The 6,684-nt window shown below is 39.6% G+C and overlaps 1 protein-coding gene across 1 annotated transcript in view; it reads left to right on the forward strand.

Annotated features, from left to right (window-relative positions):
• The window catches only part of WAPL (WAPL cohesin release factor), a 112,011-nt gene that overhangs the window by 3,351 nt on the left and 101,976 nt on the right, over positions 1–6,684 (forward strand). Inside the window, exon 2 of the mRNA XM_072339992.1 lies at positions 24–142. The gene's annotated coding sequence lies outside the window, so the exon portion shown is untranslated. The remainder of the gene's footprint in view (positions 1–23; positions 143–6,684) is intronic.

Genomic DNA, 6,684 nt, shown 5'->3' on the forward strand with positions numbered 1-6,684 from the left:
TTGTTTGCATGTTTGTTTTTCAGATGAGGAATGGTTTTCAGAAGTAATTGTTGCTTGCCACTGAGTTGCCTGTTACTACTGCCTCTACTTGGCCCTCCATAAGATTAAGCTCTCTTCTTACTTCACTGAACGACAGCAGAAAGTGAGTCTTAACCTGTGCATTTGGGAAACAGTATTTCAAGTAAGATAGATCTGTTAACTTCCAGGGTTCTGACCTGTTCTCCTGTTACACAGACTTTAGCAGATGACAGAAGCAGCAGAATACATCATATTATTGAATAAAAGCTGATGGGTTGTTATAAACCTGGATTTAATCTGTTTACATGCAGAGACAGAAGCATATGTGACTGCTTTAAAAGCCAAGAGAGGGCTGTATTTAATGCTGGCTTTTGCACTCAAGGCTATTGTGAACTGTTTGAAAATGGGTACTAGAAGAGTCAACTATAGTGCAAACTAGGCCCTTCTGGGAGGCAAGACTTTGGAGGGGCTTGAATTCTGGACTGCTGCAGGACTGTCACTGGAGTGAGTGGCAAGGATGTTTGATTTGAGAACCTGCCTAGTAGAAGGGAGTGAGATTTGGGCTTAAACAGACCCTGCAGAGATCAGGGCTATGAAGAGAAGTGAGAAACTGTTTTGTGCCAAGCTCTTGTGAAGCATTCTGGCTCTGTGGAGTGGGCAGCAGGATGATTGTTGTTCTCTGCTGGGGGAAAATAAGAATCTCTTAGGAGGTGGAGACTCAGGTGAGTAGGCTCTGCCTTCTGCACAACTGTATGAAGATGAGCAGTGGCACTGGGAAAGAAATTCTGTACTTGAATGTGGAACTTCAAGGTGAAAAAGAGGAATTATTTTGGTTAGTCAAATACCTGTTTTTTCTCGTCACTTTGTGTCATATATCTAATACAGACAAGTAAGGCGGGAAGTATTACTGAAACTTTGAGTTGTGTTCTTTTCTTTCGGTTATTCCCCAGTTGTGTGACTGGTCTGAAGAGTGTTAATGCTACTGAAAGCCAGTTGGAGAAGCGGTGCTCTTAAATTCACAACCTGACACTGGGTGTATGCATTAGGAAATGCAGAGCTGTCATGATAACCATATTCCCTGACCATGGGGAATGCTACTCCAAGTTTAAGAATGTATTTTTCTTTCCTTCATTGCTTCTTTTATGGCTGAGCCCTACTGTATTCCTGATGCTTTAAATTCAAACTTTATATTGTTTAAGTTTTGGTTTTTATTTTATATGAATGGAGCTTTTTTTATGAATGGAAGTAGTAATTGACCTTGAAGAGAGTAGTGTGTGTCTAGGCAGGGCAGAAACAACTCTTTGATGTTCACAGCGGCCTGCTCTATATCATTTACTTTGAGTTTCTTTCTGATTAATATATAAGGATAGTTGTGGAAATTGTACTAATTCATGGCTTCGTGCTTCATCCTGTTAGCGCTATGCTTGTGTGCTGGATGACTCTGCTGGTCAATGACTCCCTTTTTTCATTGGCAATTCTTGTCCCATTAGTAGAGCAGAAACCTATTGGGCCTCAGCCCTCTTTCAAAAATTGCTCACTTAAAACCATCCCCAGCAGATCGGTTGCTTATGCTCATAGGTCTATTTCAATGCCTTCTTCACAAATAGGTATTTTTTTAATGTGTGCATTAAAGGAATATTTGATAGATATTTGTAATACACAGTGATTTTAATGTAGAGCTTCCTCAAGGGAATACACTATTACACTTTGGGTTCTTGAAAGTCTATACACAATGACATAATATAATTGTATTAATTACATTTTACCATTAAAATGCTTGATTTTTATTTACTCTTATAAAGTAAAATACACCTGGATGTCAGAAACAAACTCAGGCTGGCAAGCATCTCTTCCCTTCCCCCATCCACCAAAGCCATTCCTCCAGCACAGAAGGTCACCAGCTTGGTCAGGCAAGATCTGCCTTTGGTGAAGACACTTCAGTATAATCTTTGGCTTTTTTGTTATAAGAAAGTGTTTAGTAGCCTTGAGAGGAAACCAGTTAGCAGACAGCTTATCTGTCAGTATTAAGCCTTGGCTTTAAAAAAAAACTGAACTTAGGAAATTAACTAATATACAGTTGCATGGAGTTAGCAGTTAATAATGAACTGGAAAACTATTGGAAGTACATTTGGTAATTACTGTCTGCCACTGTGTTTTATCAAATCTTTCTGTTCAGTAATGTGTCTTAAGGGATTATGTAAATGTTTATGCTTAGGACTATCTTTAGGCATCTGACAAAAATGTGATAAAAAGGGATTGTACCAATCTGAAGGGTGAATCTGTGTGTGGTACCCTTTAAAGTACTGGAGCTGTTAAAAGAAGTGCTTCTACATTAGATCTATGGTCTCTTTCTTTGTAAACCCTTAGGCTCATTGCTTTGTGGAAGGGGTGTGGGTTTTCTGTTCTACTTTTGCAGTATAAGAAAACATGGTGACTGCAAGCATGCCAGTAGATGTCCTACAGCCTTTCCAGGAAACATCTTTTTTTTGTGAGTTTGCATAAGAGCAGCTGTTCTATCCAACGATATGGTCTTAGATTATTGTCCGTTGATGAATTGTTGTTTTATATATGTGGAAGTTACAGTGAAAACTAAATATTGAGGGTCATTAATAACAGCTTTGTTCTTGCTCTGTGGGTAAAACATGCTTTGCGAAAGTTCCCTTAAGCAACTTTTTATGTATGAGTCAAGTTCAGGTTTTTAGTGGCTGAATCTAATTATTTCTGACAAAGCGAAATGCTGAAGTTGGATGGTGATGCTGAGAGCAGATCCTCTGTGGAGGGAGAGAAACACAGGAGAGGAGGAACTGTCTCCAGGATAAACTGTAGTATAAGAAAACTACTGATGACTCCGTAAATATGAGCATTGAAACAAGGATGGAATAAGAGGTATATCATGAGGCTTCTTTTAGTTCAAACTGTTTTGGGTTGCTTGCGGGAGGTTATAGTTAACATCAGAAGATCTCATTTGGCTATTTTTTTCCTGTGAATTTATGTGCTTCATGCCTTAGTACTTATTCTAGTAGCCGGAATGAAGGTGGATCTTAAAAATGTTGTCCTACGTAAGGTCTTCTTGGCAAGCGTTGGTTACAGCTTTCCTGAACGGAGTCCAAAGTGTTTTTGCTGTTGAATCTGAAGCAGTTTTGCTGTTTGTGTAGGTCGAATATTTGAAGAGTAAGGAAAAAGTTTGTCCTGCAGAGGAATTAATCCTGCTCTGTTTTTCCAGCCACTGATCCCATTCTTTACCCTCAGGTGAATCTTAATCTTGGGAGCCAAGTCCGCTGCCAAAAAATGTTTGTAGTTTGTGTGCCAACCAAACACTGTGAGACTGGATTTGTGGTGGAACATCACAAGATCCTGATATCTCCATGCACGTCAAGGTGATATCAGTGTTTGGAAAATGTACTAGCATTTTCCTATGCTGACGTATCCCTTGCACCATTTGCTTTGCTCTGTGAGCCAGGTACATAGAATTCCTGTGTCATGTCTCCAGCAGGGTTCTGCTGCTGACAGGGCTGCTGTAACTAAGCTATTACTTTTCTACAAAGAAATATTTTTGTGTGTGTGTTTTCTATTAGACTATTCAGGCTGGATCTGCCCTTGAGAAAATGTACTGAGTTTATTAGGCTTATACTGATCATCTGCTCATTTCTCTGTCCTTGTGAGTTATGTCAAAGTTCACAGTTGTCAAGTTTCAGGAGTTGTCCTGTTGCCTGTTTGAAAATGAGCATTTAGGTTATGAATGTGATAGGACATGAGGAAGGCATCGTAACCCTTCTTTGTTCCATATAAAATGCGATGCATGGGATTGTGGCCCTTGTCTGATATTGCTACATGTGGCCAGTACTCATAGTTCATTTCTTTGTGTTAAGATTACTTTTATAAAAAGTAATCAATAACATGGAACTCTTCACGTTCCTGTGACATTAACAACTGCGAGGCTATAAGCACAAGTGTTTGAACTGAGATACCTGCTGCTCAGCCACTGAAATGACTGAGACTGACATAGCTTTGGACCTTTCTTGTTAGGGTCCTGTGTAAATAGTTGTTACAGGAGCAGAGACATACAGCTGCTGTGTCTGGGTTACTGAGATGTGATTATCTTTCCTGGAGGGATCAGTAGGATGAAGGCTATGCTGCAGCTTTTCCCAGAATGTCCTATGTAACAACATGGCACCAGTCGAAATAAGGAGATCAGGCATGTGTGTGCAATTTATCTGTGTGCCTTTTTTTCTGGGTATCAGACTTGCTGTTGGTCTTACATAGGACTTGAAGAAAAGTACTCTTTGCTACCAGTGTGTGGGGGGAGAGTTTTCCTTTCTATCTGTTTCAGTAATTCTAATAAAACCATCTACGGCTCTGCTCTTCAGGCTCTTTGATAGCAGACTGTTTCTGCCTTACATGAGATTTAGTTTAGTGTTTAGTGCCATGTGATGTCCTTTTCTAGTCCACTGCTGGATAAAAAGTAGATTCCCAAAGGTATGGTGACTGAGCCTATAACCTGCAAAACATAGCAACTAAGATCCTTGACAGTGTGGAAGCTGGAAAGGCTAGCAGCTTGCCATTGCCTTTTTAGGTGCTGCTTCAGACTTGTCTTGCAACAGGCTTTTATTACACTGGTTCTTGGCACCTTCTTTATAGGACCACAGCAGTTTTGCAGAATTACTTGGAAGATCAGGCCAAATATTTTTGCTTGTGACTCAAGTCTGAATTTGAGCTTGAGCCCATTGTGGTAAAGAGCCTGTTAACTCAGCGCTGCTTGCTATTCCCTTTGCCAGCAGGCTGCTCTGTGAACAGCTGCTGTAGCATGAAAGGCCAAAGGGAAGTGCCTTAGTTTTGCCCTAGTCCTTTCACACCTCCACGTCACTGGAATATGCCCAAGTGCATGGTAAACGGCAAGCAGTCTCGCTAGTGCAGAACAGCCTGTACAGTTGACTTTAACTGAAACATGAATCATCTCAGTCCTGAATTATTTTAATCCAATCAGTCATCTCTGTTAAGGGGTGTAAAGAGACAGCAAAGCGGAAAGAATGGCTGCCAAATAGAGGATACAGGACGCAAATAAAGCTGCTAAGATGAGATGAAATAAGAACTAATAATGATTTATTCCAAATGCCACTGGGGTTAACATGTCGGTGACTTTAAGTGAGAGGTTTAGGTGTAATGAGTTTTGTGGGCTTTTCCACAAATGATTATGGTAGGGTCAGTCGAAGTGAAGGCAAAGTGAAGTTGTTAGTTACACAGGGGAGTACACGCAAGAGTTTTCAAGTACTCCTAAACAAATTCTCCCTAATTAATATATGCTTTTCAAGCCTCTTGTAAGTAGACAAGCACTAACAGCTGCTGTTCTTTTTATAGACACGAACTAATCTCTAGTACATGTTAGAGCTGAAGGATAGAGGGAACAACATGCTGTGGATTCATAGGGCTTTTCTAGCCATCATTGTGTTCTTTTAATACTCTCTAAAAGTGGAAGGGAATGCAGAAGAGCACAGGATAGTCTTCAAGAATATTAATCCTGAACAAAATTGTAACGGGAGTGAAAAGTCCAGCTCTTAATGGCACGCTGTACACAAATGTGTCTTATTAACACAAAAAAAGCATGTGTAAGCTTCGACCTATTTTCTTAACAGGTTCAGCCTTTTGCAGTCTGTATGGAATAGGCAACATTCACTAGCATTTCTTCCATGCTGTCACCTGGCTTTCTTGGCTAAAGATGGGGACAATTATGTGCATCATGTTTTCTTTTTTTTTTTTTTTTTTAAGCTGAAACACTAAGAAGATAATTCCTCAGGGTCGAGGGATATCTTTGAACAGGCTTCTTGTTTCAAGATATGTTTTCCCTCTTCTTTCTCCTTATTGTCAGTTGTACGTATTGTAAGTTTAATGTCATTTTCTGCATGGGAGCAATATTCAGTTGTGGTAAATGAAGGGAGAAAATGTTACTTTTTTTTTTTTTTTCCATGCCTGTGATCTTATTTATGTAGAAACACCCCAGAGTTTCAGCATCTTCTTGTGGCTGTTTATTACCTGTCTGAAATAGCTGTTTGTCTGTGATCTGACATTCAGCTGTCTCAAAAGCTGTCACCTCTGTTTTTTAATTCAGTTCAGAGTAAGTTTCAAAAATAAGGTTGTAATCAATGTTTCACATCTTCTGGAACTGATTGAACTTATTTTTTCCTGCTAAGGAATAAGCTGGTTACATTTGTGTAGTCTTATGGCTTACTCTGGTATGCTGTGAGGAAGAACTGATTTACTTAGGATAGGGTGACTTGGGTGGTTTCTTCTATTCCTTGAACCAAAGGGAGAACTATTGAGGCATGTGTTGTTAACAAGTGCTTCAATAGTAATTTTTTTGCCCTATGCTTTTAGACTTACAAGGGTTATACCCCCACTGTGGACTGACTGTACCTTATTCTTGTGTTGTAGACTTCTACAGATTGTGAGTTATTTCTATCTGTTTATTTTTGTGCTTCAGAAGGAGCACCGGGGAAAAGCAGGTTCCTTTTTGATCCTCTAGAATCTTAAAGAAACAAGAATGAATGTCTGAGAATTCAAATTAATTCTCAGGTGCATTACCTTTCATTTGTATTGTACAAGAAAATGAGGAAACTTCCTTATTAATGAGAGGAAGGAGCACTCAGAGTGTTTTCATTTGCTTGAGGAACT

The sequence above is a fragment of the Excalfactoria chinensis genome, chromosome 6 (assembly GCF_039878825.1).
Source record: "Excalfactoria chinensis isolate bCotChi1 chromosome 6, bCotChi1.hap2, whole genome shotgun sequence".
Classification (NCBI taxonomy): domain Eukaryota; kingdom Metazoa; phylum Chordata; class Aves; order Galliformes; family Phasianidae; genus Excalfactoria; species Excalfactoria chinensis.